The 22,796-nt window shown below is 36.3% G+C and overlaps 1 pseudogene; it reads left to right on the top strand.

Annotated features, from left to right (window-relative positions):
* The first annotated feature begins 11,469 nt into the window (after nucleotides 1-11,469).
* Nucleotides 11,470-15,614, top strand: LOC110912826 (annotated as a pseudogene).
* Nucleotides 15,615-22,796: the final 7,182 nt, after the last annotated feature.

Here is a 22,796-nt window from a genome sequence, read left to right as displayed (position 1 = left end):
ATTTAGGGTACGAAGATTTTCAGGATAGCCGCTTTGGCGCAGAGTGACTTCGACCAAATCAACCCATTGAAACATGGCGGTAGGGCCATCTTCTCCGGTAAACTCTTTTGGTCCGCATGCCTTAAACTGTTTGAAACTGAAAACGGTCTTGTTGGCATCTTTAGGAGCATCAGTTCGCGACTCCTCAGACGATTTGCTGACGTTTTCATACACCTCGCTCACAGCTTTTGCCACTTGCTTGGTGATGATAGCAGCGAGACGCTTGTCCCTCTTCTCTTGGCGGGTAAGTGGGGTTCGGTGTCCAGATGACGACATGGTCTGCAACGGACATTGTCGTAGGTCTCAGACACAACAAATCGAATCTCACCTCACACGTCTATTACTTACTAAATCTTAGGAGCACGATAAGGCATGAATCAAATAAACACATAGGCACAAAACCACAGATTCACATAATCAAAGAAACACTGAAGCACATAGAGCACATAATCACATAAGCACATAGACATTTAATCACAGATGCAGTCAGATTACAGAAACCTATTCTTCCCAGTTCGCGTGTCGTTCGTATAGTATATTGAGTAGCATCGCATAGTCGTATAGCGTGTCGAGTAGTATAGTATAATCGTATAACATGTCGAGAGTAGTATATGCGTTTATCGTATTATAATGTTGTCTAGATTTGCAGCGACTTGTATGCGATGTGTAGTGTGTTGTGTGATTCGCGGAAACAGAAGGCGTTAGATCAAATCCCAAAGTACCTCAACACGCTAACAATTAAAACACATGAACAGGTAAACACACTTAAAACACCTAAAATCGACGAATCATCAGAGTCAGCAGTGATCGGAGTGTCGTGCTCCAGTCAAAGATAATATTTATATGCCCTAATTACCCTTAACAATGTGTTAGTGGTAGTAAGGGGTCGAACCACGAAGAGTATGTGGTTTGTGTATGGATTTGACTGAATTATAAAGAATTGTCACAATTATGAAGCTTGCCAGATATTTTTGTATTTTTGTTTAGTAGAAAGATGTGAATTTGAACTACTGGAATTGGATTAATTAATTAACAACTACTAATTAACGATTGCAAGAAATTTGAACAATAATAATAAAAAGGAATCACGCCCGGCTTCGGTAATTGTTAACCTAGGATTTCTACAAGTTTTAGTTTCAACTCAAATGCATTCGATTAACGGATTTAGTGTACCGTGACTTAGGTGCTACTAACTATCAACGTCCCGATGAACGGACAAAAAGACACTTTGTAATCAACACAAGTAAATCCTAACAACGACAACGTACACTTACATATCACTGTTTCACAAAGTCATAACTTTTAACATCGTTCGACAATTCATGAATTCGTAACAAATGTAATACTATTGTCAAAAGTTTCAAAAACCAAACACAAATTGTCACTAAGATGAAACAAGAACAATTCGAAACACTTGAATTAACAACTACCTACGCCGGGGTGAAACCGAGATGATCAGCCGCTCATGGTTGATGCAACTTGATCACCGAATGTTTGGAATGCGGATGGAGTCATCTTGAAGCTTGTAGGATGAAGGAATGATGGAGAATTAGGGTTTTGGATGGTGAGTGAATGATTGATGGATGATGATCTTGATTAGGATGATTGATGTTGTTGGAGATGGAATGGAGATGGATTGGTAGGTGAATTAGGCTCCAAGATTGAGATTCAAACTCCAAAAAATCGTGTAACTCCTGTATTGAATACTCCTCCTCCAATGGAAATCGAGCTTAACCCTTTATTCAACCGAATTCGCATTTTAGCAAACTACTACCCGTCGCCGACGGGTCTGACCCCGTCGCCGACGGGCTCCCAAAAGTTCATAATCTGCCGACGGGCAAATCACCTGGATACGGGAAATTGAGGCCGACGGGCTTAACCGAAGGGCGTCGCCAACGGCTTGGGACCCGTCGGCGACGGGCTCTCAAACTTTCACTTTCTGATTTTGTTTGTTTCGCTCCCGCTTGATCCGTAATGCGTTCCGGTGCTCCCGTTTTCGACCCGGTGACCCGTAAACCTCCCGAAAAGCTCCTTAAACTCCATCAAACCTGCAAAACACATTTTTGATTAAAAGTAGGCTATTCGAAACTAAAACTTACATAAAAACGTCAAGTTAAACAATATCGAGCACCGGTTTACAACCACGTATCACATCCCCACACTTGTCTTTTGCTTGCCCTCAAGCAAATCTGTTTTTCACTTTCACGTGGGTCGAACAACGAATAGACATCCCATTCCCGAGACAGAGGTTAAGGTCTATTGTCATACAAAAGTTCAAACTCTTTACAAATTTCACATATTTACCGGTTAAGTGAATAATCACATATACTAATGGTTATCCAAGATTAACCCGCCCGTAAAACTACAACTCATGCATATCCCTCACAATGTGCTCTCCACTCGGCTTAAAATTGGCTAACGTGTATAATGTATTAGCACGTCCACAATTAATCGCTCAAAACCGATTAGAACACGTACCCGCATAGGCTTGCAACTCAATCATTCTCCACCACCGAACACAAATACTAAGCACAAGTCAAAAGGTCTTTGAAGGGTTGTAACGGGGCTAGGCTAAGGGTAGGAAATACGAAATTTGATCGGAGTGTCGTGCTCCGTTCAAAGATAATATTTATATACCCTAATTACCCTTAACAATGTGTTAGTGGTAGTAAGGGGTCGAACCACGAAGAGTATGTAGTTTGTGTATGGATTTGACTGAATTATAAAGAATTGTCACAATTATGAAGCTTGCCAGATATTTTTGTATTTTTGTTTAGTAGAAAGATGTGAATTTGAACTACTAGAATTGGATTAATTAATTAACAACTACTAATTAACGATTGCAAGAAATTTGAACAATAATAATAAAAAGGAATCACGCCCGGCTTCGGTAATTGTTAACCTAGGATTTCTACAAGTTTTAGTTTCAACTCAAATGCATTCGATTAACGGATTTAGTGTACCGTGACTTAGGTGCTACTAACTATCAACGTCCCGAAGAACGGACAAAAAGACACTTTGTAATCAACACAAGTAAATCCTAACAACGACAACGTACACTTACATATCACCGTTTCACAAAGTCATAACTTTTAACATCGTTCGACAATTCATGAATTCGTAACAAATGTAATACTATTGTCAAAAGTTTCAAAAACCAAACATAAATTGTCACTAAGATGAAACAAGAACAATTCGAAACACTTGACTTAACAACTACCTACGCCGGGGTGAAACCGAGATGATTAGCCGCTCATGGTTGATGCAACTTGATCACCGAATGTTTGGAATGCGGATGGAGTCATCTTGAAGCTTGTAGGATGAAGGAATGATGGAGAATTAGGGTTTTGGATGGTGAGTGAATGATTGATGGATGATGATCTTGATTAGGATGATTGATGTTGTTGGAGATGGAATGGAGATGGATTGGTAGGTGAATTAGGCTCCAAGATTGAGATTCAAACTCCAAAAATCGTGTAACTCCCGTATTGAATACTCCTCCTCCAATAGAAATCGAGCTTAACCCTTTATTCAACCGAATTCGCGTTTTAGCAAACTACTACCCGTCGCCGACGGGCCTGACCCCGTCGCCGACGGGCTCCCAAAAGTTCATAATCTGCCGACGGGCAAATCACCTGGATACGGGAAATTGTGGCCGACGAGCTTAACCGAAGGGCGTCGCCGACGGCTTGGGACCCGTCGGCGACGGGCTCTCAAACTTTCACTTTCTGATTTTGTTTGTTTCGCTCCCGCTTGATCCGTAATGCATTCCGGTGATCCCGTTTTCGACCCGGTGACCCGTAAAGCTCCCGAAAAGCTCCTTAAACTCCATCAAACCTGCAAAACACATTTTTGATTAAAAGTAGGCTATTCGAAACTAAAACTTACGTAAAAACGTCAAGTTAAACAATAACGAGCACCGGTTTACAACCACGTATCAAGCAGTTGCGGGCTCAGAATCGAAACACATAAAATCGAGAAATAGATTGTCTGCGGCTAATAGACATTGACTACCCAAAGCGATTCGACTATTCGCAGTAGACTTGTCGTCACTTTTCGACTTTCGGGATCGCGTTTCTGCCTCGATTCTTGGGCATTCAACATGCGCTCCCTTGGTCATACTCATGAGTTCAGGTCGTTGGAGTCCGTCAAGGCTTTGGTGAGATAAATAAAATCCGGAACAAGTTGTCAAGGTTAGGGTTTCACCCCTAGCTTAGCAACTTCTTCCTTACTTTAGTAAAATTGAGGAGATTATTCATCAAAATATGGATTTCACTCCTGATTTGGTTTAATTCTCCTCGTTGGTTCTGAAAATTTAATGAAGAAATCATTGATGAATTGATAAAATCAGCATTGATCAAGCAGTTTAGTCGAGGGTTTGCGGTTTTCACACCTAATCCTGACTAAATCGCTTGATCTTATTTGAAAATTCGAGTGTAGTGATAGTGAAGAGTAACAGGATATAGCACATACGCTTGGTCTGTTGGTTCCTAACTATAATCTAGGTTTCTAAGACAGCGACCCGGACTAGGTCGTGTCTAGCCTAATTCCCTATAGTTATGGCTCTGATACCAATCTGTCACACCCCAACCGATGGCGGAATCATCGAGGCATGGCATTGAGCGAAACAGATTGTCCAGAAGTTTCCACAACAACTATTAATACTATTCAGTTAAATGATACGTCCCATACCGTATCCCAAATAATACAATAAATTATTACAGATAACAACTAGTCAAGTAATTCTGTTCCGACAACTCAGATTTAAATAAAATAAAATAAATATTGTTTAATTGCTTCTAGAGACTCGATCTGCAAGATCTACAGACAACTATGCTCTAGACGCTTATTCCTAGCTCGCCTTCCTAGCAGATACGCATCCTAATTGCCTGTCACATACGTTAAAATAAAGTCAATACATGAAATGTAAAGGTGAGCATACAAGTTTGATATAGCATATAGAGTTCGAAATAGTTTACGCCTAACCAGCACGTACACAGAGGAAAACGAAGCATGTTAATTATCGACATGGATCTATCGATACCAATGACTGCGGGTTGACTGTCTGAGACAGTTCGCAATACATGATTACCACCGTAATCCATGCAAGTAATTGTCCTTAACAACCCCCGTGTGAACGGGTGCTGAGTCCAAACTATAGTACTACGTCGTTAAGGCAGGTAGACAGCATTCCACGTGTAAACACAATCAACAAGCATTCATTTAGTCACATAATACATGCATAATCAGTTAACGTCTAAAGTAATTGAGTAGTGTGTTCGATTGTGTTTTAGATAAGTAACATATGTAACACCCAAAAGTGCTAAAGCAAAAAGGGTTCGAGTATACTCACAGCGATTGATTGATGGATTGAAGGGAGCGCTTGAGAGTAGGGTTAGCCTGAATAGTTCGACAGCATAATGATGAGTAACGTGTTAAACGGAAACAAGAGTAAGTGGGTCGAACAGCCTGGTCGATCGAACAGCAGGTTCGATCGAACGGGTTGTTCATTCGGTTGGAAGGTCCGTTCGGACAGCCTGTTCGATCGGCCGGTAGGCTCGATCGGTTGGACTGTTCGAGTGGATTGTTTCTTCCTTTGAGTAGGATGTGTTTGTGTATGATGGCTTGTCCTTTTAAAGTTTTCGTTGTAGTATTTGAGAACACTGAAGTGTCCTTACCTTTCAGGTCGATTGATCGAACGGTCTGTTCGATCAGCCGGCTTAACCGATTGGTTAGGATCTTCAGAAATGGGTCCTCAGTGGAATGTCACCTGACCGGACAACATGTTCGATCGGGTGGCACTCCAATACGTTGAACAAATTGAAAATCGATTAAGTGTTGAACCATAGTATCTCATGATCCGATGAGTAATGTTATCAAACCGCTCGTTCGATCGAACGTTACTTCGTTCAATACTATACATCATGAAATTGTCAAAGTGTGGGGCCATGTGCCAGCCGATCGGCTAGCCTGGTCGATCGACTGACATGTCCGATCGGTTGGGCTGTTCGTCGAACAGCCTGTTCGATCGGTCAGCATCCTGACCTGGTCGGCCTGTTCGTCTAACACTTGGCTGTTCTGATTGTTTGACGTTATATCGAGATATGTTGACAACGAGATGAACCATGGAACCTTCGTTCTTACTTGTTTCCCCTGCTCGGACAGGAATCACCCAAGTCTGGCCGATGAACGATTCAGAACGATAGTTTAACGTTTAACCTGAAATCGGTGAACCTCGTAGATAGAATCCGAATCTTGAACCACACAACCATGAGAATGATTAGTGAGTTGGCTCAAGCTCCGTTTCTACCGGTTTGAAAGCATTGAGTGTAAAAGAGTTGAAAGAAAGTTGAAATTCATTCTTTCAATCCTTCACATCATGTAAATGTTTAGATCTGTGATGGATCTTAGTTTGTTTATGTGGAAATCGGCTAGATCCAAGTGATTCTTGGTGGATTGAGGCCAAAACATGATGTTCTTGAAGAACACCATGATGACATCATCCTAGAATGCTTAGATCTTAATGATTTCACGGTTAGAAATCAAGATTTGAAAGATAGAAAGGTGTAGGAGCACGTATTGATCAAGGAAGTACAAGATTTAGGATGAAAACTTACCGAAATCGGAAGAAATCTGAGAAAAGAAGGGGAGCACGAGCTGGTCGGTCAGAGAGTTTCCAAAAGTGGAAAGAATGACAATGACAGGCCTGTTTATAGGCTTCCCAGAGAGGAAAGGGCTGGCCGATCGGCCAGGCATCCCGATCGGACAGCCTGCTCGATCGGACAGTCTGTCCGATCGGCTGGGCTGTTCGATCGGGTAGGAGCCTGATCGATCCACAGCCTGTGTCATGTGTTCGGTGCGACGATTTCTGATATTTCGATCTCGATTGAAGACGATACTAGTACGATAGAGTTTCCTATTCAAATTACTTTTAATCCCAACCACTATATCTACATACAAGCATCTACATTCCATATTCGATTTCGATTTCGATTGAGTTCGATTGAGTTTCGAGTTTCGATTTGATTGATTCGATTGGTCACCACATATAACATAAAGTAAACATGCACAGGGAACACATAAGGCACACACACACACACGTATAATAACACCAAAGCTGCATAATTCGAGTCTCGAGTTCGATTAATGATGATTCGATTAGCTTGATTATTGATTGGGTAACTTTATCGCATTGCTACTTCCTACTATTCACAGTCGTAAATCCGTTTCGCGTCGACTAAATATTCGTTACTTTGATTCCTTGGATTAACAACACTTACTCCACATAATACAAAACATAAAATAGACTATTTACAGTCCAAGAAGTCAAACTTGACTTGGACTTTGACATTCGAAAACACGGGGTGTTACACATTGCACCATCAAAATGATTCATAAACTCTACGAGAGTGAGTTGTGAATTAGCCACCTGGCAAAAAAAAAATGGTTCTCACTCTCTGATCTTGAAGTTGTTCTCATAAGTCCAGACATTGGCTCGTGCCGGTAAAAAGCCGGAATCCACATGTTTCTCATCGAAAACATATCATCAATCCATTTGTTTTCAGTGATACCGAACTCAATCATCACCAACTTCCACTGTCTCTCGAATTCTTCGGGCTCAATGGAATCAGTCCATACAATGTCGCACATCCTCCTTTTAAACTCACCGTTATTGCACAACTCGTGTCCAACCTATAACAATAAATGCTTTTCATATCATCCTATAACAAAAGCTATATTATAAAAAAAAACGCTAACGAAAGACAATATAGCATGCTATACCTTATCTGCCACTTTTTTCATTATGTGCCACATGCACAATCTGTGTCTGCTGTTAGGGAAAACCTCCTCAATAGCCTGTTTCATAGCAGGGTCTTGGTCCGTCACTACAACCTTTGGCTGCTGACCAAATGACTTTAAAAATGAATTCAGAAGCCATTTATATGATTCAATGCTCTCCGATGCCAACAACCCAGCTCCAAGTGTACATTTCGACAGTGGTTGTCAATGCCAGTGAACGGAACAAATACCATCTTGTACCTGAACAAACACATGCGAAAACACATTGAAAACATGCGAAATAGACAAAAATCACATGCGAAAACAAACAGTATAACATGCGATATATTCAACACCACCTCTTCAATGTCTACACATGCGATATTACAAGTTCAGGAAGTCATATAACATGCGAAAAATAGTAAAAAGCATGTTTGTCTTGAAACACTTACCTGTTTGTCTTGAAAGTTGCATCGAACGATATCACATCCCCAAACTCCATATAGTTAAGCTTGCATAAACCATCAGCCCAGAACAAACCAGTTAACCGTTTGTCATCATCAACAGAATATTCAAACGAATAATCAGCTAAATACTGTTTTTTGTCAGTCATCCTATTAATCACCATATCAGCGTCATATTCTCCTATACAACTGTTAATTCGCTTCCTAAAATTTTTGCAATCATCAACTGTGGCACCAAGGTTCTCGAAACCACCATAACGTTTCCTCATTATATGGAAAGCTTTGACAGGACCAAGGTTTAAAGTGCCTTATTCCCATACCATCTCCTCCTGGACATCTAACAATTGTCTGTAAGCTGGCAGCATGTGAATATCATCTTGACATACAAACTTATGATTATGCCCATCAACAAATCTCTTTACTGTATATAATCTACCATCCACAGTGCAAATCATAAGTTGAGCTTTGTATCCAGTTCTAATAGTCCCCCTGTTCCTTATTTTGAATTGCTTTTTTGACTTCGAATAACGATCGTCAATACACAGTGGCTTATGTCCCTCTTTAGAACAAACAAAATACTTAGTTTTGATTATACCACCACTGTGTACTTCACCACCTTTCCGAATAGAAAAACCAGCTAACTTAGCATATGATTGGTAAAACGCATATGCTTGTTCAATAGAGATAAATTGCATTCCAACCACAGGTGTAGCTGATGCTTGAACCTCCGGAGTGTAAACCCTTTCATCTACATGAATCAAATCAGAAAAACAAAAAAACGTGAGAATTATCGAACTAGTTACATGCGATATATTGATAACAGCATAATTTCATCGTAAAGAACAACAACACATGCGAAATGTATGAACAAAAACATGCGAAATTCATGATTTTGATTAATCTGTTTTATATATGCGATTTATGATACCATAACATGCGAAAATGCGTAAAGAAAATAAACATCAAATGCGAATTGAAAGACTCATAACATGCGAATTTGTACATGTTGCTTTCATGTAAAAAATATACTCAACATTCAAACTTCAAAAACAACCACAACAATGTAAAATCAGTGCCACGATTAAACAAAAAACAAGTATACAAACAATTTAGAGATCTGAATTAACATAATTACCATTAGAACACTTGTTTACAGCACTTGTACTTGCAATTGGATTTGGATTTGTAGGTCACGGATTTAAAACATCCTCAATCGAAACTCTCTGATATGCAGATAATTGAGCATGATCACCGATCGGTCGACTTTCTTCAAAATCAACATCTGCTCGTCCAGTGCTGCTCTGTGGATCCATCGAAAAAAAACAATTGAATGAAACCCTAACACAGAAGAACGAAAACTGCAATTTAAGAATTATGAAAAATTTGAAACTAATTCGAATGATAATTGCCGGGATATTAGTGTAACGAACTTCTCGCTCGCTGATTGAATGAAGAGACGAATTTGCCCTCAGATGATTGAATTAATTGTCTGATTTAACCTTATTTAAGAAAAAACGAATCAGGACACGTGTATGGCTAATATTGTCGCGTATGTAATGTACGATTAGGTAATTTGTACCCTACACTTTACCTATATATATATATATATATATATATATATATATAGAGAGAGAGGGAGAAAGGTTAACATACAAAAGCCCTTATCATACTTCACGTGCGTGACAATGGTAACCGTCAGATCAGGGCTATAATCACGCATGGAACGTATAATTACGCATGGGATCAGTTATTTGGTGATAATCACGCATGGAAGGTGATAATCACGCATGGGGAGTATAATCACGCACGTTAAGATGCTCGAAAATGTAATCACGCACGTTATGTATTTGGTCGCGTACGTTAATGTAGGTTAAGCCGTGAAGTACATTATACTTTCTCTCTCTCTCTCTCTCTCTCTCTCTATATATATATATATATATATATATATATATATATATGGGAAGTTTAACGTTCAATAGTACGTTGCTTAACGTGCGAAGCATACGCGAGTAAATTACACATGTTCATTGTAAAATTACGCATGTAATAATTTACTAACCTAATTATGCATGATCACAAAATCACGCATGGCAAACACAAAATCACACATGGTCAGAAACCCTAATTACGCATGTTGTGGCATAATCACGCACGTTATAACACGGCTCGCATACGCTTCGCACGTTAAAAACTTTTGTACTTTTCTATTGCGCATATAAAATATATTTATTTATATATCTGTATAAAAAATAATAGGATGATGAATAAGAAATAAAATAACTAAAAACAAAAGTTAGTTTAAATTAAAAAGAAAATTTAAATGTTACGGATAATAGAATGATATGTCAATATTAGTGTATATAATTTTCTTTTACTAATTCAAATGTTATGGACAATAGAATGGAATGATATGTCCATATTTGTGAAGAAAATAACTAAAGAAGCTGAGATAAAATAAATAAAGAAAAATAGATTCAAAGTCACCAAACCCAATGTGAGTAACTGTACAAGTTAAATTGGAAAAAAAATTAAAATAATGCTTCATGCTCTTCTTCTTCACATAACTTTTAACAAAAGTTTTTAGGAGCTTCCGCCGCAGGAAGAGAATTTTCTGGCCAAGTCATCTTCTTTTTTCTTTGTTTTCTTTATCTTTCGAGTTCAAGGGGGCGATTACAAAATTTTAAGGGGTGCGCTCAAGATTTTAGAGCGTCTATAACACTAATTTTGTTTATTTTAAGGGGTGCGCCCACCCCTCTTAAAGACATTGTAGGTCCGCCCCTGGGTGAGTGTAGAAGAGAGATCTTGTAGAGAGAGAGAGTAAGTAGAGATGTGTATTTGTTATGCGTATATTTTACATTTAAATACAAATTACCAAAGTACCCTTATTTTATATTTATAATTAGCAAAATAGCATTTAAGTTAACATACAATATGGATGGAGTTAAGGTCTTGGAGCAAACTGGTGACAAAACCGAAACATCAGGGAGTAAAATGACTATTTTTAAAGAATTGTGGCAAAACCATTAAAACGAACAAACAACATGGAATAAAACGAAAGTTTACTCCATAAATAAATTTATACCTTTTTTAATAATTTAATCCTGTATTATTTTTAAATGTTTTTACTTTTATAACTTTTATTAATTAGATTATTTATTATATAACCCGGTTCTTAAAACCGGTTGAACTGGTCCGACCAGTAAACCAGTAAAGAAGCCGGTTTAAAAACAAAAACATTGATCAAATCACTCTAGTTTGTTTTCAACCGTCTACATCCATCTCTATTTGAAAAGCACCTGCAAACACACACTCGACAGCGACAACGTTGTCATAATCTTCCACATGGCGTACACTTGGCTCCTCCTGATCACACTTTCCACCCTCCTCATCTTTACCGTCGTCACAAGCCGTACAATCACCACCACTTCTTCACCAGATCTGCTTAGCGACGGCCTTGAACAGGAACGCACACTTGGTCTCAACCCGTTGGTTTCAGCTGATGAACCAGAAACTTGCGAGCAAAGCTACGGATTCTTACCGTGCACCAGCACAGCACTCGGTAATCTGTTTCTTATTCTGGTGTACGGTTACCTCATGTTTCTTGCTGCTACTTATCTCTCTTCTGGAAGTGAGCTGTTGTTGGAGATTTTAGGGCCTGGTTTTGTTGGTGGTCTCTTGCTTCCGAGCCTCGGGGCTCTTCCTGACGCTATGCTTATTCTCGGTAAAGTTATACTTTGGAAGAGTAAATTACGTTTTTGGCCTCTGTGTTATATCATTTTTACTATATTAGCCTAAAATAAGAATTTTTAACATATTTGTCTTTATGGTTTCTATAACTAACCATTTTGGCCCCTAAATCTAGAGATCATGCGGGCCAAAATGGTTAGTTATAGAGATCATAGGGGCTAAAATGGCTAGACTTTGGGTCAAAATGGTTAGTTATACAGACCATGAGGCAGATATGTTAAAAGTTCTTATTTTGGGCTAATATTGTAAAAGTGATACAACTACAAGAGCTAAAAATGTAATTTACTGACTTTGGAATTATTCTTTGTTTTGGTACAGATTTGTTAATATGTTTGATCTGATATTCTAGTGTTTGACTTTTGGAAGTACATTAAATTCTGTTGTATTTCATTAATAGTTTATCACTATTTTGTTGACTTTTGGAAGTGCATTACATTCTGTTATATTTCACTATTTTATTTTTATTATTTATTTATTTTATTTTTTTTGCTTTTTTCACCTTGAAACTAGATTTTCTCATAGGCGCAAGAAGGCTGTTTTTGGCCATGCGCAGTTGCGCACAGTATAAATAGGGCACAATTCTAGGGGCATATAACGGACCGCCCCGGGTCCCCTTAGCTGCTCTGTTCTGGCTGAAATTTGCAAAATCTGGCTGGAAACTCGTCGGGTCACGTTCATGGCTGCACCTCGCCTTGCCTGGGTAGCCTTTGACTACTATGCTTTTCTCCTAGGTAGATGAGCCTAGGCGCTGTTTTTAAGCAATGCACACAAAATTTAGGGATTTTAGACATGTTTAAGGCTAAGGCTTGTTTTAAGTTTTATGGCTACTTTAGGCTTGTTCCAGACCATTTTTGGATTTTTGAGACCAGTTTTAGCAGTTATGTTCAGGCTAGAATTGCATAATATGACCAGAAACTCGCCGGAGCACCTTGGTGGCTGCACGGTGTTTTAGCTGCGACTCGCCTCGCCTGGGTCGCCTTTGACTGCTATGCTTTTCTCCATTTTGTTTAGCTGATGAACTGTAGTCCGAAGCAAAAATTCAGTTCCCCATGGCTGAGTGGCTAGAACACACAACTCATTATTGGCACCATTTGAAATGTTCTATTTAAACTTGGAGACGTATTAAATTAAGTTGCTTAGCTAAATCTTTGAAATGGAGCACTTATCAACATGTTTAACTATAATTAAAAATGTACAATCTCCATGAATAATACTACTTATTAGAACTTCATTGGAGCTTAGGGGAATTTCGATTTGCCACTTCATTTTACTGAAAGTATATGTTTTTGTTCTTTCAAGTTATCTTCCATATGTTTAACCAATTTCCTCATGATTTACTTGCTTCTTCTAGTATCTGGACTATCTGGAAGTGTTGAAGTTGCTCAAGAACAGGTCTCTGTAGGAATAGCTGGTTCAACAGTCATGCTTATTACCGTCATATGGGGAACCTGCGTCACTGTTGGCAAGTGTGATATACAAAACTCAGTTGCCGTAGATAACCACGATACTAAAGGCTTTAGCATCCTCTTATTCAACATCAGTTGTTATCAATTTCTTGTTTCTTGAAATCACACTTATATTGAGGGCCAGGGGTACGCGATTATGTTCCGTCTTTCATACTGCAGGCTCTGGTGTGAGTACTGATATTTGGACAAGCGATTCTGCCATGATTATGGCGGCTGTATCTGTGCTCCCCTTTATCGTTGTTCAGTTTTACTCGGTCTTATTGTCTCTGTTTCGCTTTTTATCGCGTACCAGTGATTCTAAAATTTAGGATTCTTGTTCTACACTGTGCTCTTTGGTTAGCGGATGAATATTCTTCATGCGTTTTTTCAGGTTATCCAGCCTACATTGCAGAGAAGACGCCTTGCATTTGCAAAGCATAAGCATCTACGATCCAGAATTCTCAAGTACTGAAAAATGCGTGCACTTGGAAGACTCATGGAAACCCTAACTTTGATGTTCTTAAGAAGTCGGTCCGTTCACAATTATTTATTTTTGCATATGTGCGACATTTTACTAACCGTTTACCAAAATCAATGACAGGCTATTTAAATCCATCGATGTAGATGAAGACGAACATCTTTCACATTCACAATTATTTATTTTTGCATATGTGCGACATTTTACTAACCGTTTACCAAAATCAATGACAGGCTATTTAAATCCATCCATGTAGATGAAGACGAACATCTTTCACATTCTGAACTAAGGGCACTGGTTGTAGGAATGCGGTTATCTGAAATAAATTTAAGCGAAGATGATGCTGTTGATAAAGTTATGAAAGATTTTGACCAAACTGAGAATAATCTGGTTGATGAAAAAGAATTCATTGCTGGAATCGGAAAATGGCTTGAGGAGGCCAAGAGTTCCAAGATAGATGCTCATCTCGCTGGTCCCGACACCTTGAAGTACATCCATGAGTACTATGAGGTACCGGTCATATCACGTCATCGCTTCTTATCCTATTTTTATAACAACAACAACCACCGTACCCAGTAAATCCCACAAATAGCAAAACTATTCTTATCCTATTTTTATGAATTTTATAAAATAATGTATTTTTCAGGAGACCAAGAAAGAGCATGATCTGCTAGGAGATGATGGCGTTGAAGATGATGAAGAGGCAGGGGTCGATGATCCACGCAGGACATCGATAAAGGCTGTTTTATATTTATTATTGGGCACTTGTATTGCTGCCGCTTTTGCTGATCCGCTTGTAGATGCTGTTGGCGGTTTTTCTACTGCTACAAGTATTCCTTCCTTTTTCATTTCGTTCATTTTTTTGCCTTTAGCAACCAACTCAAGTGACGCAGTGTCTGCAATCATCTTTGCGACACGCAAGAAGCAGAGATCTGCATCTCTTACATTTTCAGAGGTTCGTCTCTCTTACATCCATTAGATTTGGTTAGGTGCCCAATGGGCGGGTTGGGAAATGGATCATCAAAATGGGTTGTGTCTATTATGGGTCATGCCAGGTTGGGTTGTGGTGTGAACCCTTATAATTTTTATATTTTATTTTATTCTAGCAAAATTAAATATTTTTAACAACTTAGACTGATTCATAAGTAATTGGCTGAAATTTCCACAACTAGTTTAGAAAAGTTTGTAGAAGTTGGTTTTTATATTGCAACTTTTTGGAATATAAATATATGATGCTGACACAAATTCGCATTTTCTTGGCATGTGTTTGTGGTGCAGTTATATGGGGCGGTAACCATGAATAATAATATACTTTGCTTATCAGTCTTCCTAGCACTTGTTTACGTGCGGGGATTAACATGGGATTTTTCATCCGAGGTGCTCGTGATTCTAATTGTTTGCATCGTGATGGGCGTTTTCGGAAGCTTACGTACCACTTTTCCTCTATGGACATCTTTCATTGCCTTTGCCCTCTATCCATTTTCCCTTGTCCTGGTATATGTTCTTGACTATGCTTTTGGTTGGTCATAGATTTGATGTCTTTTTGGGACACCTTGTGGCTGTTATTATAGTTATTGATCTTGTATACAACAACAACAACCATACCCAGTAAATCCCACAAATAGCAAAGCTACTTATAGGGTCTGGGGAGGGTGGGGTGGGGTGTAGACAGACCTTGCCTCTATCCCTAGGGATAGAGAGACTGCTTCCAGAGAGACCCTCGGCTCCAGTTATTGATCTTGTATAATATTGTAATATGGAACAAGATTTGAGAGTGAGTTTGTATTATGTTTTGTATTTGTAATGTAATATATCTCCGTTTCGGGTTTTTCTGTTTTAACACAACCTCCTTCAAGATCGGCTTATAGAATGTGGATCTGTTTCCATCTTTTTTGATGTTGATTCAGCTCGTCGAACCACGTGATAGCTCATTTTGTAAACAACCCGAGTTTTAGCTTAAACACCAGTAGAGTATTTCATGCTCCGATTGTTTAAAATTTGAAACGAGCTTGAGTTAACCCTTACTAAGCTTGTGAACAACCCCAGTTCTGCTATTAGCATATTTAGAAATACAATTTGCACCATTTCATGTGACACTTTTAAGAGCTTTTGTCTCTTGGGGAGAAGATCATGGTTTAATTCCAGGCGTGGCGTAGATTAGGATTAATGTAACGCTAACACTCCAACACGGAAGGGCTGATGTGTCCCTGTAATAGTAATCAACAGAATATATATTTTCATTTATTAACGGGTAAGGTGCTATTTGTGTGTCCTTGTGGTTTGATGGTGGGATCAAGTTGAGTCTCCCAACATTTTTTTTTGCTACCTGTGCACTTTTGTTTTCAAAAAATAACAATTTGAGTCCTTTCGTCTGTTAAACTTTGGATTTTATTTAAAAAGGTGGTGAAATGATGAAAATATCCTTTTATTATTATAACATGTGCTTTCAGTATTATTATTTCAAACGATTCACAAACACTTTCCCTCCAAATGTCATACCCATCTTAAACAAGCAACTCTGCATTTATTTCTAAAACATACGTATTTCTTTTTCAAGATTATGAAGCGTTAATAATTGAATTAGGTTTATATATTTGAAAGTTAATGAGTAATTATGGTATTGTAGTTCATTCAAGTTAACTTTTTTAACGGCAAATTTCTTTTATTCCTGTCGTCTGTGGGACTTCAACCCAAGACCTCTCCCTCTCAAGGTGTTTAAAGACTTTTCTTTGCCAATGGACCACCACCCCATTGGTAATTCAAGTTAATTGGATTGATATAATTACTGGGTTCACCTGTGAATACTCACGGGTTCGGATATTTAAATTTTATCAAACACAACAGTATACATATTTTAAAAAATGAATAATGCTTGACGAATAAGGTATATTAATTAAAACTTAACGACGTCTTTGATACCCTGTTTACCAAGACGTGTGATTTAAAGACGCGTAACATTACATAAACAATTTTGTTGATCAATGTTTCTCAAAAGCGTTACTGGAACACCCAACTTTAAAACTAATTTATTGTTTGGTAATCCAGAAACTTTGATATTGTTTAACACGTCAAGGGCGTATAAATCTTGATAGAAATCGACCATTGGTAGATAACGGTGTTGAACTATTGTTGAAGTTCTGAGTAGCTGAACAAAAGATTAGATAAGAAAGTTCTTCAATACTGATTTCAAAATTCACTAAGAATAACTATATTAAATAACATATAGGTATAACAAAATGGGTTATTACATGATTATAAAAAAAAACATTGAACATACCCGGAAGGAAAAAATGGATTCATAAAAATAAAACCATATGAGGTTTAGGAGTTGAGTAAAAACCTTATGCAGAATACAAAGAATCAAAATAAATTGATGGAAAACTTTGGTGAGATGTAACATTATTTTCTTTTAATATAAATGAAGGTGTTAATTAACCACTTTTAGAAGATAATTAAGACCAATCAACATAATAATGAGAATATTCAAAAGTTATAAAAAACAATTTTAAACTAAATTTTGGTTTCAATACTATAACGAGAATTAATTATATGCTTATCTAAACACCATTAAAATTAATAAATGAAGTGACATATCAATTTATCTTTATCTTAATTGTTTCTATTGTTGAAAGTCTAATAACAAAGAAACAAAATTAGTCAAACAATAAAATCACAATGATTTAAAATAAATTATACATCTTCAAAACAATTTAAAAAAGATAGGAATGAAAATTGCTATTCTATATTAGGGCTGTTCACGAGCTGAGCCGAACCGAGCGGACCTTTGCTCGTGCTTGGCTCGTTTACAAACCGAACCGAGCGGAGCGGCTCATTTAAAACCGAGCATCAAATCAAGCGAGCATTTTTCGAGCAGTAAAAATTCCGAGCGAGCGTCGAGCGAAGTTCGAGCGATTTGGACAACCGTGTCGCCCAATTTAAATTTGCTGAGAGAGATAGTGACAATATTGGGTCTCAAGTTTTATGTCTTTAAAAACATGCACATTTCATGGCATAATATTTTTCTTATGAATAACAATGTTGTGGCTGACGAGGCGATGATCATATTCCACGAACAATTACGTTGATAGCTGGAGATGATTGACTTAGGGTAACGACATGAAAAATTGAGACGATGAACAGAATGTCGTTTATCGGTTTAGGGTTTAACTTTTAGTTTTGATTTTAATTTTTTATTGGCGTGGTTCAGCTAGTACGTATAGATATAGTTGTAAATTCGTAGATAGTTGACCAAAATCTAATAGATTGGTACATATAATACTGTAAATTTAATTTATATTTAAGTATATATGTATGTGTAAGTGTGTGTATATATATAGGTGTATGTGTGTATATATATGTATAATTTATATTTGTGTATATACATGTTTATAGAGGTATGTGTATATGTATATGTATATATATATACTAATTAAATAATAATTCGAGCCGAACCGAGCCGAGCGGACCTTTGCTCATGCTTGGCTCGTTTACAAACCGAACCGAGCAGAGCAGCTCATTTACAACCGAGCCTCAAATCGAACGAGCATTTTCCGAGCAATTTCCGAACGAGCGTCGAGCGAGCGACGAGCGACGAGCGGCGAGCGATTTGAACGGCCCTATTCTATATCCTTACATTTTTAAAGGAGATGTAAGGAGATGTACAGTAACATTGGTTAGTTTGACTGATGGAGCCAATATTTAGGTGCCATATATAATCCATTAGCATTTAAATTATTATTATTTTATTTTTCACAGCTTATTTTGTATAAATATAAAATAAAATATAGAATATTAAGGCAACATTAAGTAGTTCAAGTGGTTCTGGCATTTAACCTTAATACGTGGATAAGTTCAATACTTTTTGAACTTTTTGACAAGTTCTGGCGTTTACTTTTTGACTCTTTTTTTTTAACCAAATTGCAGGGGCTTTCCATAATATTATTTTTTTAGATTGTTATTTTACTGTAATCTTAAATTATTTTTTTAAATTGTTATTTTACTATGATATTAAATTTATAATAATTTGCTATTTCAATATTATTTATATTTATTATTATTATTTCTATTTATCGATTGTTATAATTATTATCACATGATTTATTTTTTATTCAATACAATTTTAACATTTTAATCCCTTTAATTTTTTTAACGCTTTATACTCTCTAAACAGTATATGTTTTTAATTTATTTAATTTGATTTTATTTAAATAGTAAAAAAAATGAATCACGACTATCTTTAGATCGGTATAAAATTTGTTGACAATAGAGTTGTAATAGAAATAACGTGTTTTCTTGAGTGTCGGTACCGTTTCGTTACCCTAACAAACAACACAAATTCCGACCGAACAACATCGACACTAGTATCGGTATAATCTGAACCAGTAGGCCTTTTTAAGAATTTCAATCGATGTAAAACTTTGTGCCGATATTATTCTGGGCACACTATTGAGTTTATGTTTTTGGGTTTCTTTCGGTTGATATAGTGAATACCAGTATTGTAATTAGCCGAAACAACACATACCGAATTTCTGCCAACCCGCTGCGGAGCGCGGGTATTCCCCTAGTTAATAACATAAGATAAACAAATAACATATAATTTTTTGGAATCATAAAAGCCACAACTTAAGTTAGAATCCACATTGTCTTTTTCATCGCTAATCCGACACCTGGTTGAAGAGCAAACTAATGAGGAATCCGTATCAAAGACTTCATAAAGATTTCGTTTAAGAGATTCAGGTTTATGTTCTTGTAAATACATAAACAAAAGGTTAGATAGTTAAGATTGAAATAGAAATTAGTATAAAATTAACATTTTAATATAACGATATATAGGATGTTCTTTGAAATGTTATGATTACCTGTCCAATCTTAAACTTATTTTAATATGAAAAATAATAGATTCATCATCAGATTTATGGGTAACCATACACTTCATCTAAATGTTTCAAATTATAGTCAATAACGTCAATCTTAAAAGCGAAAAGTTTCTAATCAATGAGTTTAGTTCATCTGGAAATGTCACGGTATCACCATCCTGTAAACATTGTAATAAACTGTTAAATATCATAAATTTAAATTAATGTTATTAAAGTAAAAAATAAAAGGTAAATGTATTTAAAAAATGCCTACAACCAATGTGTTCTCTTCTAGCAACTGCTTTGAAGATTTTTTAATAACCATAGAGTCCTGATCATGACATAAGATAAGTAATATCGAATCATTGGTGTCATCAACTTGATTCTTGATCTTAAATCTAGGTAGAGGCTTAACAACACATTCATGACAATTCTTATTAAAGCACACGTATTCGTCAAATAACTTAAAATCAATAAAACCATCTGGTGCGAAGACTTCAAATGTATCCAATTCCGCCTCGAGTGTACATGTATGACATGACTTATAGTGCCAACCAACACCTTTTAATGGCTCTAACGGTACCCAACACAATCACAAATTTTGGCTATAATCATCAGAAACAATTTTGTTAAGTATATTTATAAATAGGTTGAATTAAAATTAAAAGAAGTAATGTCACCTCTGTTATCTCCCAAACATCGCCAATGTTTCTAAAAGAAGTAGTCCTCATAAGAAAATGACATCGATTGGTATGCGGTTTAGTAGACATAATAATTTGTGCATATACGTATTTAACGTTAACAATGTAATAATGGAATAGAATGAAGAAAAAATTACAAAAGATGGACGGATAGACTTTGTTAAGAATTCGGAATAACAAATAAAAACTACTTTTTAGATAAAATACTTTGATGATTAAATGTTAATGAGCATATAAGGGTGTCCCGGGCACCCTCGGTGACCCCATGTGGGGACCGGATTCACCGATCGGTGAGGGTGCCGCCGAAGGCGAGTGGAGGGTGATCGGGGAGGTGGGTCGGGGTGTAGTCACCGAAGAAGGTAGGGGGAGAGTGTGGGGCCACCATCTTTCCAAACCAATCAATTATTTCCTTTTTTTTTAATAAAAAACCAAGTCACCTAAGAGGGGAGTGCCGCCATTAATTTGGGGTGTTAGGGGAGTTTAAGAGGGAAGTTGACGTGGCATAAACGGATTGGGTGTGCGTAAGAGAGGGGACTCCCCTCTTAGGGGGTGCCCCTTACACCCTAAAAAATTTAAATGTTAATGATGTAAATTTTGGGAACAATTTATAGATTAATGATTACTATTATTTTTCAACATAATTACAAAAATTTATATGGCATTTATTGAAAATTTTCACTTAAAATAGAATATTAATAGGAAGACTTAGTTTCCACAATTATTATACATACCGTGTCATATACAATATAACATAAAATCTATCAAATATATAAAGATTTTACATAATGATTATTATTTAAGATTAAATTCGATTGAATTGAAAAACCATATATCTATAATATGTCGAATTAAAATTGATTAATATTGTTATCTTTAATACAACTATACTAAAAAATTATCACGACAATAAATTAGGAGATTGTAATTGATTTAAAAAATATGTAACAAATTAAATAAATAAATTTAAAAGACAAAAAAATTATTTTGATTAATTTGTTTTGTTTAATATCATTTAAAAATTTTAAGGAAATTCCACAAATAGAAGCAATTTATTAATGTAATCAATCGCCATAAACAACAAAACTTAATCGCATAATTAGATGATTCTTCAAACATTATTTACTAATTTGGATTCGTTCGTGTAACGTTTTTTAATGAGTTTTGTAAATGGGTAAAAATAGATTCATACGAATTGGTAACATTATTTTTAAATGAAACTCAAATACCTTATTTTGTAATGTTTGGTTCAATAAAATATCAATATGTTTAAATTGTCACACCCCGGTATAATCAGAGTTGGCGTGATCTGACTTGTATCTTCATTGCACAGCGTAAGCAAATAATGCTAAGACTTCTAAAAAGCGAACACCCACTAAGTACTCGAATCCACATGGTTCTCCTACTCCAACCGTGCCATAATTTGAAAAGGTAACATGAGAAAGAACATGCGAAAAATCAACATAAAGTTGGTGAGTTCATAGTTTTTTTGGAAAAGATTTAGAATAAATCTTTTTGAATAACCGGTTTAAAATATTGTTGAGAAAACGAAAGAAAAATCTTTTTTTCTTTGGCATGTTATGAAAACTTTGTATTTGTAAAATTTTGTGTTTGTAAAACTCGTGTAACCGTAAAATGTGAGATGTATTTGTATGAAAAGTGTATTTGTAAAATGTGATTTCTAGACACTTTCCAACCTAATACATTTGACAGGCGATATCACTAGGCTATATACACATTATGTATCAGCAAGCTCCCCTTTGGATATAGTCAGCAGTCTTGATGTTCGGTCTTTAATTCCAAGTCATATATATATATATATATAGGGGGAGGTTCATTTAAGAAGAAAAATTAATTGAGAACAAAAAGAACAAAGGGTACTATTGTAAAATGTTAAATAGTTTTTCTTTCATCTCATTTATTATTATCTTTAAGTAATTAATTACTCATAAAAACTATCATTCTCTACACTAATTTTTTTTTTGCCTACACACATAAAAAATTACCCTACACATTTCAAAATTTATCCTACGCATATTTTAAATTTACCCTACACAACTCGTAATTTATCCTACACACCTAGTAATATGTCCTACACTCTAAATTAATTTTTTTTTATTTTTTGAAAAATATATATTTTAAAAATAAGTTACAAATTTAATGTAATTAGCTATTAAAGAGGAAAACTACAAATTAATGATCTATGTAAGTTTACAAATATACCCTTATATTAAAATTAAATGCAAATATTAAATGAAGTAAAATGAAGCATTTTTATTGGTTGAAACTTC

This window comes from Helianthus annuus, chromosome 15 (genome assembly GCF_002127325.2).
Source record: "Helianthus annuus cultivar XRQ/B chromosome 15, HanXRQr2.0-SUNRISE, whole genome shotgun sequence".
Classification (NCBI taxonomy): Eukaryota; Viridiplantae; Streptophyta; class Magnoliopsida; order Asterales; family Asteraceae; genus Helianthus; species Helianthus annuus.
The sequence above is the reverse complement of the archived record's forward strand: the minus strand, read 5'-3'. Positions and strand labels throughout refer to the sequence as shown.